The following is a 16935-nucleotide window of genomic DNA, read 5'->3' as shown; positions in this document are numbered from 1 at the left end:
ACCCTTCCAAGTTTGGCTGATTGTTCCTGAGCTCATGTCTGTCATCGTAAATCCACTCCCAGGGGACCGGTAAGCCCTCCCTGTGATCCAGCCTTCTTTGGGGCCTTGCCAGTGTGTCAAACTTATTTCTACATATCCAAACTCAAGCTATGGTCAGGGTTAAGTGTACTTCACCCCGGCTTCCCAGTCCCCAAGTAGTTATGTATAAACAAACAAATCAATGTGCAAGTGTGCCTGTGTGTGTGTATGTCTGGTCTATCAAACCTTGAAACCTACCCTGCCAGGAATCCTTTTACAGACCATCAAAACATCTTTTGTGACTGGAAGGTTTGATTATGGTCTAGTGTGAGAGAAATTATATACAACTTTTTACATAAATCCTTTACTTTGAGAAAATTATGTGGATTATAGATGCTTTTATGATGATTTTAATAGATGCTTTCGAATGGACAAAAAATACTAAATTTATTTCAGTACATTTAAAATTTTTGTTCATTCACTTAAAAATATTTGTTGTGCATCTATTATGTGCCAGGCACTGGGTACACTGTGGAGACACAGGGGGTCTCTGCCCTGGTGGATCTCATATTCTAGTGGGTGAGTAATCAACAAGTGAAGAAATACGTATATGATTTTCAGATCCTGACAATTTTCGTAAGGCAAATGAAGGCAGGGTGAGGGGGTAGAGAGTGACAGTGGGGCAATGCTAGAGTAGAGACAGCAGGGAGAGAGAAGGCCTCTAGGAGGACGGCACTCTGAAACCAAGACCTGAAGGAAGCGAGAGGATGAACTTTGCACTATTCTTTGAGAAGGCGAGCAGAAGAAAAGCATGTGCAAAGGCAAGGCACTGGGCGTAGGTTAAGGCAGAGGACGGGTGGAGCTCCTAGGCTGGCACAGATGGGCATTCTTTCAGGCCAACCTCCAAGCATAACCCTGCTCTCCTCCCTCTTTCCCTTTGGAAAAGTTTAAGCATGCCGCCTGACACTAATTCAAGAGACACCCCCCCACCCCACCCCAACAACAACAACAACACAATCATCATTTATGAAGATCTACTATGCTCCCGGGATTTTTACATAAGCTGCTGACAAAATCTCAAATGATCCTGGGAGGCAGGCATTTTTATCCTCATTTCAGGTTAACCATGGGACCTGCCCAAGACCATACGACTAGTAAGTGGTCAACCTCACATCTGTCGAGCTCTGAGGCCTGGACTATTTCCATCATTTATAAAGTTCCCACCAGGCTTCTCCAACCCCAGCCTCCTTCTTCATATTCTTCACTTCTCCTGTGCTAGGTAGGTTCTGAGGCTCACATGAAGACCCATTTGGCAGGAATAAGGAGGATGGAAAAGGAAAGCTGCTGGGGCAGGGGGCTGGGTAGGTCTCAGCTGATCGTATTGCTCTGCCAACATTTGGGGCTTCTTCCCAGGCTCTGACAGTGAGCCCACAGAGGGAAGTCTCACAGAAAGTAGGGGAAGCTCATCTGTTTCAATGGCCTATTGGGATCACAGGAGTTGAGGGCCTGAGACTAAGCGTCTCATGGCTACAAAGATGATTTCCCTGGAGTTTGCACTTATAGGTCCTACAGGCTTTCTGCCTCTCAGGTTCTCTCTGTCATTTATCCTGTCACCCTCACTCCGAGCATTTGCAGTAGTCGATAACTGAGACGGTTCCATCTACTGTGGGTGAGTACATCAGTACCAGTGAACTCACTTTCCTGAGCTTGGACCAGAAGGCCCTCCCCACAGGCAGAGGGGTGGGTCTCCTACACAGGGTACCCTAGACACAGCTGGGGAATGGGCCTTTTTCTTCCAGAATCTCTGCAGGGAGATTTTCTGGTTGTGCATGTCTGGACTCCTCAGGAACTACAGTTGGATGGAATCCAATATTTCTTTCTGTAAATCCATCTTAGACGGGTGGAGAGCACTTTCCCTAGTGTCTGCCTGAGGACAGGAATCTGTTTTGTGTTTGTGAAATACCAGTCATGCTTTTGATGTCTCTCAAGTCCTCTGCCTCCAAATGGGAATCCTAATTAGTTATGTACTCATTATTCAATGAATGTAATTGTTCACAAATCCAATCATCTATTCATTACTCCTTTCATTTTTTTGCCCTTTGGGCCATCCTATTCAATTATCTAATCCAGAGAATGTAATGTAATAGTTCTCATCATCTGCACATGGCCACACATGGCACTATTAAAAAAAAAAATCACTTCACGCGCATGAAGATGAGTACAAGGCTACAGTAACTACTGTAACAAAGCATCCTCAAATTTTATTAGGTTGGCGCAGTCAAAATGAATGAGTCACTTACATCAGAGAGCATCACAAGTCTTCTCACTCCAACAGCTCCCCTGGGAGCCTGCTGTCCAGCTGCTCATGCAGGAACCCAGGCTCCTGCCTTGTTGTGGCTCTGTCTTCCTCTAAGTCCTTGGAGCCCTCTCTATTCAACCAGCTAATGGAGAAAGAAAAGAAAAGACCACATACATGAGGATTGTAGAGGGTCAGGATGGGGGTTTCTATCACTTGTCTCACATCCTTTTGGTCCAGATGCAAGCATTTGGCTGCATCACAGGCTGGAAAATGCAGCCCAGCTAATTATCTTAGAAGAAAGAGAAGAGATCTGGTGAACAGCTGGCCATCTGCTGTGAATCCATGGTCTCTAAAATCAACTAGGATGCCACCCGCCCAGCATCCCATGTCACCCCAGCCAGCTCTTTCTCCTACATCAGTTATTTCAAAACTTAGTGTTTCCGAAATTGCTGACTCTACCACATTTCCCATTAGTCTTTTTTAAAAAAGATTGTATTTTTTATTTTCTTAACTAATCTCTACACCCAGCATGGGGTTCGAACCTACAACCCTGAGATCAAGAGTTGCATGATCTAACGACTGAGCCAGACAGGTGCCCCACCCATAATTCTTTTTTTCAAATAAAATATTTCAGCCGTATGAAAAAGTATAAAGAACAAAGTTCACCTGCATATCCACCACACACATAGGAAATAAAATATTGCCAAGATAGTTGAAGCTGTCTACCTCTCCCTGATTCTTTCTCAGGAGGCAATCTTGTTTCTTATTTAACAAAGAAAACAAAAGCACACCATATCACAACTCCCTCAGTGTCTTGTCATCAATAATCCAAACATCCCTGCTTCCATCAGCATTTCTTCCTGTTTTCTGTTGCCACACGAGAGAGCAAGGTCTTGGGTACCTGGGTGGCTCAGTGGTTGAGCATCTGCCTTCTACTCAGGTCATGATCCCGGGGTCCTGGGATCGAGTTCCACATCCAGTCCCTATGTCTCTGCCTCTCTCTGTGTCTCTCGTGAATAAATAAATAAAATCTGAAAAAAAGAGAGAGAGCGGCTACAAGGTCTCCCTTCTCCCTAGTCTACTCCTTTCACTCATTCTCTCTTTCCTCCAGTATCTGAGACCTCACTCTCTTATCCCATCTTGTGTGTTCAGTTTCTTCCTTCTCATCAGTATTGAATTATCTTTACCTCTCTTCCAACTTACTTAAAATACAAAAGCAAAACCCCACAGCTCTATTTGCCTTTGGGTCTCCCTCTAGGCTCACTCTCCTCCTCATGAACATTCTTTGTGAGATGGTTGTCCACTCACACTTTAATCCACTGGAATCTGATTCCATCCCACTGCTCCAGGGAGCCAATTCTACCCCAGGCCATTATGACCGTTCTTTCAAGCCAACGGACATATTTCAGTGTTTATTCTCTTTGACTTCTCAGCACATTTCTTTGACTTCTCAGCACCCCCTGGATCTACCTCCCTTTCCTTTTTGAAACACACTCTTTCCATGGTTTCCTTGGAACTATGTTCTGCTTTGTCCCTTTTCACCTTCCAGATCTTAGTACATGTGTCCTCTGTATTCCCTTAAATGACAATATCTCTTACATATATTCTTCCTAGACCATATTCTCTTCTCCTTTTATATATTTTTCTTAAGTGATCTCATTCACTTTGGATTGTCCCTTGTTTTTCTTCCATATGTCATTTTCTACTGGGTTCTTCTCAGCCCCAAGCCCAAGTCTCTCTCACCGAAACCAATCAACTGACCAAAAAATGAACAACACCATCAACAACAAAAGTCTGTCTATAAACCCTTGCTCTGCCATCCACCTACTTTGCTATCCCTCCTTAGCCACAATTCTTGAAAATTATCCATAGATGCCCCGCCATGTCCTCACTTCCCACTTCCCCTCAGCTCATTCTATCGTAGTGGCTTCTGCACTCATCGCTTCACCATGACGGCTCTGGAGAATGCTGTTGGTAACCTTCATATTGCTAAACCCAGTGGACACTTAGTCACCTTTTCCCTGACCTCTTAGTGGCCTAAAGCCTATAGATGAGTGCTTATTAAATAAATAGATTTATTTATTGGCTTGGATTCTGACACCATACTTTCCCTCCCACCTCTTGGACTACTCCATCTATATTCCTCTGTGGGCTCATCTCAGAATATCTGTCTTGTAAATACTGAGTTTTTCAAGGCTTGGTCCTAAGAATTTTTTCCCCTCAAACTTTCCCTGCCCTTGACTTCAGTTACTATTTATATCCTGATGATCCACAAGTTTATTAAATGTCAGGTCAGGTCTTCCTTCTGAGCTCCAAACCTGTATGTCCAACATCCTCCTCCACCTTGCCACTTGGATATTTTAAAGGCTTCTCTAATTCAATATTTCCAAAACTGATACCTTGCATTTTCTCTCCAAATCTTTTTCTTACAAGATTTAAAAGTTTATTTGAGATAGCGAGCATGAGCAGAATGGGAAGGGGCAGAGGAAGAGGGAGAAGCAGACTCCTTGCTGAGCAGGAAACCCAATGTGGGGTTTGATCCCAGGACCCCAAGATCATGACCTGAGCTGAAGGCAGATGCTTAACTAACTGGGCCACCCAGGCGCCTTCTCTCAAAATCTTGATCTAGCTGTCCAGTGTTTCCTGTTTTAATGAATAGCGTCATCATCTATTCAGATACACAAACAATTCCCCCCAAATAATTCTCAATAATTTCTCCTCCATCTCTCTGCCTCTAACTCAACCTGTTGTCTTGGCAGTTTTGCCTCTCATTTTCCAAATCTGTCTATTTCTATCCATGTCTACTATACCTTATCTATCTCTCTTCTACCAGTTTTCCTTCTCTCCCTGTGATCCTACCACACTGACTCCAGAGGTCTTTAAACTAGGCCCACTGCTTCTGTCCCCTTTTCTGGAACATTGTCTTTTACGACTCTCTCTCTCCTGAATGACTTTAGAAACTCCTCTCATAATTTTGATCTCTGTTTAAGCACCCCTGCTTTTTTTTTTTTAGGGAACTATGCCTTGATTCCTCAGACTGGATCAAGTTTCAAGTTTCTATGCTATACTTCAATGGCTTACTATAGCTTTCTTTTTAAAAAAAAAAAAAATATATATATATTTATTTATTTATTCATGAGAGACACACACAGAGAGAGAGGTAGAGACACAGGCAGGGGGAGAAGTAGGCTCCATGCAGGAAGCCCAATGCGGGACTCGACCCCAGGACTCTGGGATCACACCCTGAGCCAAAGGCAGATGCTCAACCACTGAGCCACACCAGGTATCTTTCTTTCACAGTATTTAAGACACTATATTTATATTTGTGATTATTTGATCAAGGTTGATCAGTACTGCCAACCTCCATATTCTTGGCATATAGACCAGCACACAACACATAATTTAGGTGCTCAGTAAATGTTTGAATGGTTTCAAGTACTGACTATAGGCTAACAATTGCCAAAAATATCTCCAACTCAAGTTGCTTTCCTGAGCTTCAGATCTATATAACAAACTCTTTACTGGGCATCTCTGATTAGGAATCCCATTGGCATCACAAACTTAACAAATCCCAAACTATGCTTTTATCTCTTCCACCTCCATCCAAACCTCAATCTCTTCCTGGGTGTCTGTCCCAAAGAATGATTTCCCCCAACCTTTCACTGAACACCAGGCATCAGCTCTGAACTTTTTGTCTCCCTCATCTTTCATGTTTGATAAGCACTAAGTCCTACTCATTCTATCTTTCAATTATGCTTCCAATCTGTTCATTTCTACCCAAGCTCACGGTCCCTATTCTATTTCAGGATATTATCAACTCTAGTCTAGACCACTATAAATGTCACTTTACTGACCTCCCCCTTTCTAGTTTATATTCCTCCTAGCTATTAACCTTTATACACAGTAACATGTCTAAAATGAAAATCTGATCACACTTCTGCTCTAAACCCCTAGATAGTTCCCTGTCACTCAAAAAGGCTTATAAAACTCTGAAGGATCCAGTTCTTTCTTGGCTCTCCATCCTCACCTTTCATTCCTCTCTCTTCTTATTTCATCTTCCGTCCATGTTAGATCACTTCCAGTTTATTGAATGGGCATTACTCTCTTACATCTTCAGCTTTGCTATATTAGTAAATTACTGCTGCTTAACAGAGTACTCCAAGGCTCAGTATTTGATAACAACAATCATTTATTACTCCACATGGGCCTATAGGTCAGCTGAGTAATATCTCTGATTTGGGCCAGATTCACTGGACTGGCTCATTAGTCTTTACTCATTTAGCAGGCCAGTTGGGGGCTGGCTGGTTTAGAATGATCTAGCATGGCCTCATGTGGCTCTCTTCCACATGCTCTCTCATCCTCAAGTAGGAAAGCCCTGGTTTATTCTCGTGGTGGTAGCAGGGTTAAAAAGAAAGAAAGAAAGAAAGAAAGAAAGAAAGAAAGAAAGAAAGAAAGAAAGAAAGAGAAAAAGTTGGGAGGGAGGGAAAGAAGGAGGGAGGGAGGGAGGGAAGGAGGAAGGAAGGAAGGAAGGAAGGAAGGAAGGAAGGAAGGAAGGAAGGAAGGAAGGAAACAAGCATGTGAGGCCTCCTATGACTAGGCATGAAACGGACACACAGTCATTTCTGTTGTATTCTATTAGCCAAAACAAATCACGAGATCATCCCATATTCAACAGGTTGGAAATAGATTCCATTCCAGTTGCAAACCTACATTGCAAAGGGCTGAGTGCATAGATGGGTGGAGAATCTGGGCTGTTTTTGCAATCAGTCTAGCACATCTTTTACATTCTTTTTGCAGAGAACACCCGTACCTCAGCCTTTCTCTTTAATAACTCATAATTATTTCTCAAGTCTCAATTTAGATGTCACTTCTGGGAAGCTTTCCTAGATTCCTCTAGATGTTTCTCCTTTGGACCTCATCATTATAGCACATGCATTAAATAAATTCATGATTATTTCTCTGATTCTCCAATTAGAACAAAAGTTCTTTAAGACAGAGACTGTGTCTTATTTGGTCACCTCCTAGCACAATGCTTGGCAACAGCAGAGCTGCTATAGGTAAATTTAAATTTAAAATGCACAATAAAGCAAAGGGTTGCAGAAGGGGAGGTGGGTGGGGAGATGGGGTAACTGGGTGATGGGCACTGAGGAGGGCACTTGATGGGATGAGCACTGGGTGTTATACTATATGTTGGCATATTGAATTTACATAAAAATGTAATAAAAAAGGGAAAAATGCACAATAAAAATCAAGCAAGATCTTAGTAAGTGGATTTAAATGTAAAATACACAATAAAATCAATCAGTATCAACATGTGCTTCCCTGCCATTTAAAAATCTCTGATTTAGAATAACACAGCAGCAAACAATGCCACCAACTCACCTTCCTCCCTTTATTTTCCTTTCTTTTTTTTTTCCTTTCTTTTTTTTTCTTCCTCAGTAGAAGCAAGGGAGTGGGATTTGAATGTTACTGTGTGATTCTACTCATGCAGAGTGACCACAAAAACACAATATAAACAAATATTTTCTTAGTGGGACAGAAGTATGTCTTTCAGGCCCTCCCCCTTTTTTTCACTGCACTGCTCTCTACTCATAGCCCGTCTGGTAAGAAGCATTGCACTGCTTTATCTATAAATTACTTTTTCTCAGGGCTCAGTAATTCTCATCACTAGTCTCGTGTCTTCAGCAAATCCTCGATGTCTCACAACAGAGCTAAATCTGGTATTCACGGTGTATTCTCTAGAGCAGTGAGGCACAAGATGACTCCAACTTCCTTCACTCAGCTGGCTTCCTTTTTGCCATCTTATCACATTCATTTCCAAGTTGTTATTGCCTTTTCTTAATCACCTCTTTCACTTTTTAATTTACTTTCTTCTTGCTGTGGCTGCTTCCTCACCCACAACTTGCCTCACCCCATACAGAGATTCTCATGTGTTGCTGTCCTGTCCCCTAAAGGGATGGGAACTGCCAATTTCTAGCCACATTTCTTTTACTTTCCCATCCACATATTTTGTTCTCTTGCCAACTATCATTGTTTTAAGGATCTGATGCGATAGGAAGTGCTAATCCCCTAGCCCTATAAAATTCATTTTAATAGCAAGTTGGGATGACATGCACCATTCTCTCTCTCTCGTTCACATCTTTAAGCCCATCAGGGTTAATATTATCCTGTGCCAGTATGTACCCACTCCTATGGTTCCCATTATTGCCACTGGAAAACATTTTCTTGACCTTTCAAAAACTGCCCTTGAGGTCAACTACCATTTATCACAAAAGAGAAGATAAATAATGAATAAATAATGATGACAACCCATGCAGAAAGTATTCCTCAGAAACTCCCCACAAAGAACATCAGAGTTAGTCAACAAGAGCTCTGATTCAGCAAGATAAACCTTAGGTTCTCAAAGTGACAGGACTAACTCTAAGTGAGCCACTATTCCCAGCCAGTAGGAGGTTCGGTATTCATAAGTTATGTCAAAGAAGCACCATTTACCTTTTTGACAAGTTTATAAGACTAGGGCTTCAGTAAAATGTTTGGCAAAGTTTCCTTAGTAGCCTTGAGAACTGTGAGGAAGAATATAGGTAGGACGAGCCTATGGCTGCATGATTATGTGGATGGCTAATCAGTCCTACCCATAGAAAGTCGATTAGTGGCTGGCACTTTTTTAAAATAAAGGTCCAGGAAGTAATTGTGTTAGGCTCTGTAGGCTGAACTACTCAAGTCTGCCACTGTAGCCCAAGAGCAGCCCTAGACAATATATAAAAAATGTGCATGGCTGTTTTCCAATAAAACCTTATTTATAAAACAGAGATGGGTTGGATTTGGCCCACGGCTATAGTTTGTTGGCCCCTGTGTTCAGGTCTAAGCTACCATGGGGCAGGATGATCTCATGCAAGTTTTAGGCACTTGTACAGCAGAAGAATTCAAAACCCTCAACCCACAACTGGACCATTGTTTTGAATTACTAGACCCCACTGCACTTGGTTAGTGCTCTCACCTGCTGACACACCCACGTTCACACACAGATGCTGTCACCATAGAAAGGTTTTCTTTTATTCTAATTAATATCAGGTATCTTTAGAGAGAAAAGGAACACTGAGTCCTATTACTACAGAAATCAGTGAAGATTAAGAATTAATCTACACACAGATGAGCTCATAAAAGACATAGGAAAACATTAGCAGTTGATTAGAAATTAATGCTAAAATGCTAAATGAAGTTCTTAGATTGGAGCAACTACATCACACTTGAACTGTTAATATGGCAATTAGCTCAGCCACCTATGAAGTACTTGTTTTAAATGAGAGCACACAGCAGGTTTATGAAATGTAAGTTTATATGGTCTTGAAAAATGTATTCAATATGCTTTCTTTTTAAAAAGTCTAGTTATGGTGACTTCTCAAAAAGAATTCATGCCATAGCTAAATTTCAAATATTGTATCCCCTCTGAAACTAAAGCCCAATAATCTGTAAACTGCTTTTCAAAGTGTGGTCTGCAACTAGCAGCATTGGAATGGCCAGGAAAACTGTTAGAGATGTCAGTTCTTGGGCCTCACCCCAGACTTACTGAATCAGATACTCTGGGGTGGGAGCCAGAAATCTGTGTTTTAACAAGCCTTTCCAATGATCCTGATATGGCTTAAGCTTGAGAATTACTGCTTTGCAACACTGAGGACTAATCACAAGGTTGAGCTGTGTGTCCTACTATGTGCATGGGGCAGTGGGTCCTACTGTGTGTTCACATTGGACTCACCTGGGGTACTTCATAAATACTGAGTCCTACCTGTGTCCTACCCAGATATTAAGATTTATTGTAGGTTTATTTTTATATTTATTTATTTATTTATTTATTTATTTATTTATTTATTTTTAATTGGAGTTCAATTTGCCAACATATAGCATATCACCCAGAGATTAAGATTTAATTGGTTAGGGGTATGGCCTTGAAATGTTTAAAAAATTCCTAGATGACTCTTATCTGTCTATGTGTTTAGTAGACACTAGAGCAGAAGAAGCCATATTCCAACCCAAACATGGTAGAAAAAACTATCTTGATGGTATAGAGGATGAATAGCTGCTTCTTAGTTTCCTCCAGGTTAGATTTAGCTCCATTTTTATTGAAAAATGGTTTATTTGCTGTATTTATCTTTGGGAAAATCCTAGGGTCTTAATAGGATCAGTTTACGCATGATCTTTGTGATATTGAAAAGAATAATATATAATTGTATGTATATCTTGTTTTGTGTACATTAAAGTATAGTTTCTTATGCTCAACATCCATAATAATTAGGGAAATGTAAGTCAAAACCACAACGAGATATCATCTTTGCACCTGTCAGAATGGCTAAAACCAAAAATGTAAGAAATAACAAGTGTTGGTGAGGATATGGAGAAAAAGGAATCCTCGGGTGCTGTTGGTGGGAATGCAAATTAGTGCAGCCACTGTGGAAAACAGTATGGAGGTTCCTCAAAATATTAAAAATAGAAATGCCACATGATCCAGTAATTTCACTACTGGGTATTTACCTAAAGAATACGAGAAAACACTAATTCAAAAAGATATATGTACCTCTATGTTTATTGAAGTGTTATTTGCAATAGCCAAGAAATATATGGAAACTATCCAAGTGTCCATCAATAGATGAATGGATAAAGAAATGTGATACACACACACACACACACACACAATTGAATATTACTCAGCCATAAGAAGAATGAAAACTTGCCATTTGCAATAACATGGATGGACCTAGAGGATATTACGCTTAGTGAAATAAGTCAGTCAGAGAAAGACAAATACTATATGATTTCACTGATATGTGGAGTTTAAGAAGCAAAACATATGAACAAAGAAAAAGAGAAACAAACCCAAAGCAAACGCTTACTTATAGAGAACAAACCAGTAGTTGCCGGAAGGGAGGTGGATGAGGGAATGGATGAAATAGGTGAAGAGGATCAAGAGTACATTTATCTCAATGAGTACTGAAATGCATAGAATTGTTGAATCATTATATTGTACACCTGAAACCAGTATAACATTCTATATTAATTTTATACTTAAATAAAAAACAAAAGCAATAGTTTCTTCTCTCCTTAAAATATTTACACACACACACACACACACGCTTATCTGTTAATCCAAAAGTCCATGGTGGCAGGTACACCATGCCCTTTGCATTATTCATCTCCTATGAATGGGGAGATGGTCTAGTTCTAAAGATAATGGGTATGAAATTAAACTAAAAATAAAGAACAAAACTAGAAACAAAAGCTTCGGGAACTTAAATATTTAAAACTACTTTACCAAAATAACTAAATAGTAAAATCAGCAAGTGTAGAACCTCTAAAAATAATGATAATGTTGATGAGGCATATAGGATATGAACAATATGGCTTCCAGACTGCAAGTCATTTACTAGACAAACAAAAATAAAATAAATGAATTTAGCAGTCAATTCCAGGAGCAAATAATAAAAAATATAAACCAAAGGAAAGTAGAAGAAATTCATTAATAAATATACAAAGACATTAATAAATGAAAATACAGAAAAATGGCATGTTTTCCTTGAAAATGAGAAAAAATAGATGAACCATTAACTAGCCTAATTAAGAAAAAAGGATGAAGCTCGGCAAACATAATTAGGAATAAAATAGGAGCATCATATGTAAGAGGAAATAGAAAAGAAATCTACAAATACTCTACGTATTTTTAAGCTAATACTTTAAAAAATTTTTTTTTAATTTTTTTTTTTTTTTTTTGTGATAGTCATACAGAGAGAGAGAGAGAGAGAGAGGCAGAGACACAGGCAGAGGGAGAAGCAGGCTCCATGCACCGGGAGCCCGACGTGGGATTCGATCCCGGGTCTCCAGGATCACGCCCTGGGCCAAAGGCAGGCGCTAAACGGCTGCGCCACCCAGGGATCCCTAATACTTTTTAAAATTTGGATAAAATGGAAACGTTTCTAGTTTTTAAGAAAATGATCCAGAAAGAAGTAAGATACTTAAATAGATCAATAACTATAGAAGAAATTGAAAAAAAAGCAGTTTTTGAAATCTTAAGTTTCAGATATCCCTCCACTATTGAGACAGTTGCAGGGAATAGAGAAAAAAAGGACCATTTCATCTTTTTACAAAGCCAGAAACTAGAGTAATGCCGACAAGCATATCTGACATTCAAAAAGATTTTCACAGACTGCAGAAAGCACAAGAGGGAGATGGGGAGAAGGAGAAGCTGGTGATTTCACAAGGACTTCGCAAAATGGCTCTAAGAAAAACTAAATTTTATTTATTGGCTCAAATGTGAGGCCAGGTAAAGGCCTTGAGCCTTTGGGAGCCTTCCATGTTCAAGGATGAATGGCATGGGGGAATTATTTCTCTGATTCTAAATTTCTATCAACTGTAAAACCATCAATTTATTTTTAAATTTTTTAAAAAGATTTTATTTATTTACTTGACAGAGAGAGAGCCTGAGCACACGCACAAGCAGGGTGAGCAGCAGGCAGAGGGAGAGGGAGAAGCAAGTCCCCTCCCCTCCACCACTGAGCAGGGAGCCTGATGCAGGGCTCGATTCCATGACTCCGGGATCACAACCCCAGCTGAAGGCAGACGCTTAACCGACTGAGCCACCCAGGTGCCCCTAAAACCATCAATTTAATTATTGATGTTTTAAGGATAAAACAAACTATATTTAATGTACCTAAAACAAGAAAACATGCATTAATATATTTATATGCAATTTTCTCTTCACTATTGCAAGGTTGCATCTAGACCTTCTTCACACCGCAGAGTCTAAAAATTCCTGGGGTTCATTTTCAGCACACAGTGATGGGCTGCTTTTCAAACAAAATCTGAGCTGCTGGACTTGACGTCTCCACCAGCTTTAGGATGACAATTTGTTGGTGGACTAAGAACACCAAGACTATGCCTGCATTTCTTACTTGGTTAAACCCTGCTTGCTTGCTTTTCTCTCTCTCTTTCTTTCTTTCTTTCTCTTTCTTTCTTTCTTTCTTTCTTTCTTTCTTTCTTTCTTTCTTTCTTTCTTTTTCTTTCTTCTTAGAGATTTATTTATTCATGAGAGACACGCAAAGAGAGGCAGAGACATAGGCAGTGGGAGAGGCAGGCTCCCTGCTGGGAGCCCAATGCAGGACTCTATCCCAGGACCTTGGGATCATGACCTGAGCCAAAGGCAGACGCTCAACCACTGAGCCACCCAGGTGCCTCCTTTCTTTCTTTCTTCTTTCTTTCTTTCTTTCTTTCTTTCTTTCTTTCTTTCTTTCTTTCTTTCTTTCTCTTTCTTTCTTTTCTTCTTTCTTTTTGAATCAAATCACGCATCTGCTTGAAGAGATTCAGCTTCCTTTGAAAGTCAGCCAAAAGCTTTAGACTAATAGCTGTTTGGTGCCTGGGTGATATGATAGTTCCTTGTCACATGTGTATGCGCCTCACCAACCACCTCACCAACCACTCCTGGCTTTAAGAATCCTGTGGTCTCTCCTGAGATTTCTTATTTTTACTGCCTTTGATGGAGTGTCCTGGTATTTCACAGGAAATCTTTTATTTGCACAATGACATCTCTTTCTAGTGCAACACAAGAGTGGGACATTTTAAAAAGCCACTTTAAAAGACAATTAAGGTACCTACTGCCCAAATCTTGGGCATTCTACAATAAAAGCATCCTCTGATAAAAAGAACTAGGGCTCTTTGGACAAAGAGTTGATTCTAGGGCTGGGGCAGGAAATACACAAGACAAGTCTGGAGCATCTTAGTGCCAGAAATAAAATGCTAGAAAGACCCATGATGATGGGGGTATGTCAAGGGATGCAAGAGTCAACTGAAAGAGCTCCCAATGGATAAAGTTGGAATAGTTTGAGCAATAAAATACAGTAGTATAGGATTATAATTCAAAGCATAGAATAAACATCCATGAGTCCATATTGATATAAGTAAATGACTAAATAACTAACTAGAGGAGAAGCAGCAAATCTCCCAAGCAGAAGAATCTTAAATAATTTATGTAGATACTCTGCCCTCACTGAGGTGGAACATTACTCTCCACTTATGTGTAGGCTATGCACAGTGACTTCCTTCCAAAAAGTGCAATATGAAAAGGGAGAGAAGAGAGTAACTTTATGGTGGAGACACCGGACAAACACTACCTCAATCAGGTGATCAAGGTCAACCTCATCACGGAAAGTCATTTTGATTGTGTGAAAATTATAAAAGGGAAACCTCACTAAGGTGGGCTCAGGATACTAGAAGGGTAGGTTGGTATGTACCACCCAATGTCAATTACAGGAAGAAGTGTCAATTACAGACCCCTAACAGAAGAATCTTAACAGGAAAGAATAATAAATTATAGGCCCAACAGGGAAGGATGTACACTGCATCTCCTGTAGGAAACTGACTGACTACTCCTGCAACTCAGCTAATGAGAAAACTGTCATCACCCTCAACTCTTGCTTTTCTTCAATAGACTTTTGTTCCAAACTGCCCCTTCCAACTTCCCCTTTGTTTGTTAGGAGGTTTTTTTTTTTTTTTTTTTTTTTTTTGTTAGGAGTTTTTTTATGGTTTCACTGTAGCTTGCTTGTCCTGGATTGCAATTCTCTGCTATTCCCAAATAAACCCATTTTTGCTGGTAAAATAACTGGCAGTTTTATTTTTAAGGTTGACAATAGCATGTATGATGTGATTAGAAGGGTGCTTTACCTCTGTGGTCTTCTGCCTCAAAACTCATAACCCTCATCTTTTCATAAGACAAACATCAGAAAAAATTCAATAGAGGGTCACTACAAAATAGCTGGCAAATTCTCCTTGATATTGTAAAGGTCATCAAAAGCAAGAAAATTCTGAGAAATTGCCACAGCCAGGAAGAGTCTAAGGAGACAGAACAAATAAATATAATGTGGTATCCTGGATGAGCTTCTGGAAAAGAAAAAGGACATTAGGGGAAAATGATGGAAACCTGATATGGACTTTAGTTAGTCATAAAATATCAATATTGGTTCATTAATTGTGACAAATGTATTAAACCAATGTAAGATGCTCATAAAAGGGGAAACTGGCATATAGGACCTCTGTATTATATTCCAACTTTTCTTTAAATGTAAAACTATTCTAAAATAAAAAGCTTATTTAAAAGGCAATTAAGGGGATGCCTGGGTGGCTCAGCGGTTGAGCGTCTGCCTTTGGCCCAGGACATGATCCTGGAGGCCTGGGATCAAGTCCCCGCATCAGGCTCCCTGCAAGGAGCCTGCTTCTCCCTCTGCCTGTGTCTCTGCCTCTCTCTGTGTGTCTCTTATAAATAAATAAACACAATCTTTTTTTAAAAAGGCAATTGAGGATATAAATAAAAGTTAAAATTCAACTATGTGTAGCACTTTCTCTTTTTTTTATTAGTTTCAAAGCAAATATCTCAATGGAAGTGGCAATTAGATTAATAGAGTCCTTTAATACTTGTCCAAATTCCAATATTCAGGCAATAACAACTCAGCATTTTACCTCTCCTCTAACATTATTTTTGAAAATGTATATTGATCTCACAGATATTAAAATCTGAAAAAAGTTCACTTAGTATTAGGGATAATTAATTTATTTTGGTACTCATTAAATTTAATTGTAATTGATAACAGAAAAATATTTACTTTTATTGTCTCCAATGCTGCGAGCTCCTAGGTTCCACTCATCTCTGTCTCCTCAACACCGCATAACACAGGCACTGAACTGTATTTGAAATACACCAGTCTGGATGCATAATGGCATCAATTTATTGATTGATTAATAACAGTTCCTGGCTCTGTCAACCAGGGTAATTGCAAAAATGGAGAGGCAGTAGTGAAGGGGACATACAAACTCACACGCACTATTTTCTTAGGGCCCTTTATTCATGTAAGTGTGAAACATGCTGATTTCAAATTGATTTTCTTATGATTATTCTTTTGAATGATTTTTATGCTCAACAAAATGATATTTGAGAACTAGTTCACCAAAAGCTTTTGCATTCTATGGTTAAATAAAATATAACGGCCAAGGGGGCCCTGGGTGGCTCAGTTCATTGAGCATCCGACTCTTGATTTCAGCTCAGGACAGGATCTGAGGGTCCCGGGATTGAGCCCCATGTTGGGTTGGGCTCTGCTCTCAGTGGGGAGTCTGTGTGAAGATTTTTCTCCCTCTCCCCCTGCCCCTTGCCCTCCTCAGGTGCACGGGCACATGCTCTCTAAAATAAAGAAATCTTTTTAAAAAATACAAGGGGCAAAACAAAAAAATCCAGAAACGTTTACATTTTCTTGAAGACTTGTTTGGAGAACAGTCACGAAATATTTGCTGTGCATTTTGGAGCAACTGCAGTTTCTGGAGACGATGATTCTAAACAACAGATAAATCGAAGAAGACCTTAAATCTTGTGGCAGATTTGAGGGCTTTTAAAGTGTCAAAGAAGACTTTAATCTTTTCTTGCAAATGTTCTCCTTCAGGGATGCCGTATCCAGATCCCCACCTTTATCCTCCCTGTTAACTCTTCCAGAAGGTCATGGTCCATCTGAACACTTCCTTCTCTGCATTTCAACAGCAAATTAATCGCAGCAGCTTGCACCTTCTAGGCCTAAATTGTGTCTGGAATTTGCTCA

General features: G+C 40.0%; 1 protein-coding gene across 7 annotated transcripts in view; it reads right to left on the bottom strand.

The window, feature by feature from the left end:
• Nucleotides 1–2257: 2257 nt before the first annotated feature.
• Nucleotides 2258–16935, bottom strand: part of LOC144308047 (uncharacterized) — a 404506-nt gene continuing 389828 nt past the window's right edge. For all 7 annotated transcript variants that reach the window (XM_077888199.1, XM_077888194.1, XM_077888198.1 and 4 more), the window contains one exon: nucleotides 2258–2459. The gene's annotated coding sequence lies outside the window, so the exon portion shown is untranslated. The remainder of the gene's footprint in view (nucleotides 2460–16935) is intronic.

Source organism: Canis aureus, chromosome X (genome assembly GCF_053574225.1).
Source record: "Canis aureus isolate CA01 chromosome X, VMU_Caureus_v.1.0, whole genome shotgun sequence".
Taxonomy (NCBI): domain Eukaryota; kingdom Metazoa; phylum Chordata; class Mammalia; order Carnivora; family Canidae; genus Canis; species Canis aureus.
This window is presented reverse-complemented; position numbering and strand designations above follow the sequence as displayed.